The sequence below is a fragment of the Carlito syrichta genome, unplaced genomic scaffold (genome assembly GCF_000164805.1).
Source record: "Carlito syrichta isolate Samal-C Ts95f unplaced genomic scaffold, Tarsius_syrichta-2.0.1 Scaffold305141, whole genome shotgun sequence".
In the NCBI taxonomy this organism is placed as follows: domain Eukaryota; kingdom Metazoa; phylum Chordata; class Mammalia; order Primates; family Tarsiidae; genus Carlito; species Carlito syrichta.
Genome location: NW_007249237.1, coordinates 10497 through 10872, shown reverse-complemented (window position 1 = coordinate 10872; position 376 = coordinate 10497). Strand labels below are relative to the sequence as shown.

General features: G+C 39.6%; 1 protein-coding gene across 1 annotated transcript in view; it reads left to right on the top strand.

Moving 5' to 3' along the window:
• Nucleotides 1-376, top strand: part of LOC103263523 (zinc finger protein 624) — a 40920-nt gene that overhangs the window by 33145 nt on the left and 7399 nt on the right. The window lies entirely within an intron of this gene.

Genomic DNA, 376 nt, shown 5'->3' with positions numbered 1-376 from the left:
GTCCACTTATAAGTGAGAACATATGATACTCAGTTCTTTGTTTCTGTGATTATGTCACTGAGTATTATAGACTCTAAATCCATCCAAGTTGCTGCAAAGTCCATGATTATGTTTTTGTTTTGTTTTGTTTTGTTTTGTTTTAAGATGTGGAGTACAATTCAGGGTTAGGTATACAAACACTGATTATGCAGGTGCCCTTGTTGATGAAGTGCACCCCTCCCTTCCCTCCCCTAGTAGTTTCATTCAACTGCCTATCCCACCCCACCCCCGACAGTTTCCCAGTACTGCCAGTCCCTTTCTTATAGTATTATGATAGTTGTTCAAGGTCCACTTATGAGTGAGAACATATGGTACTGTGTTCTTTGTTTCTGTGATA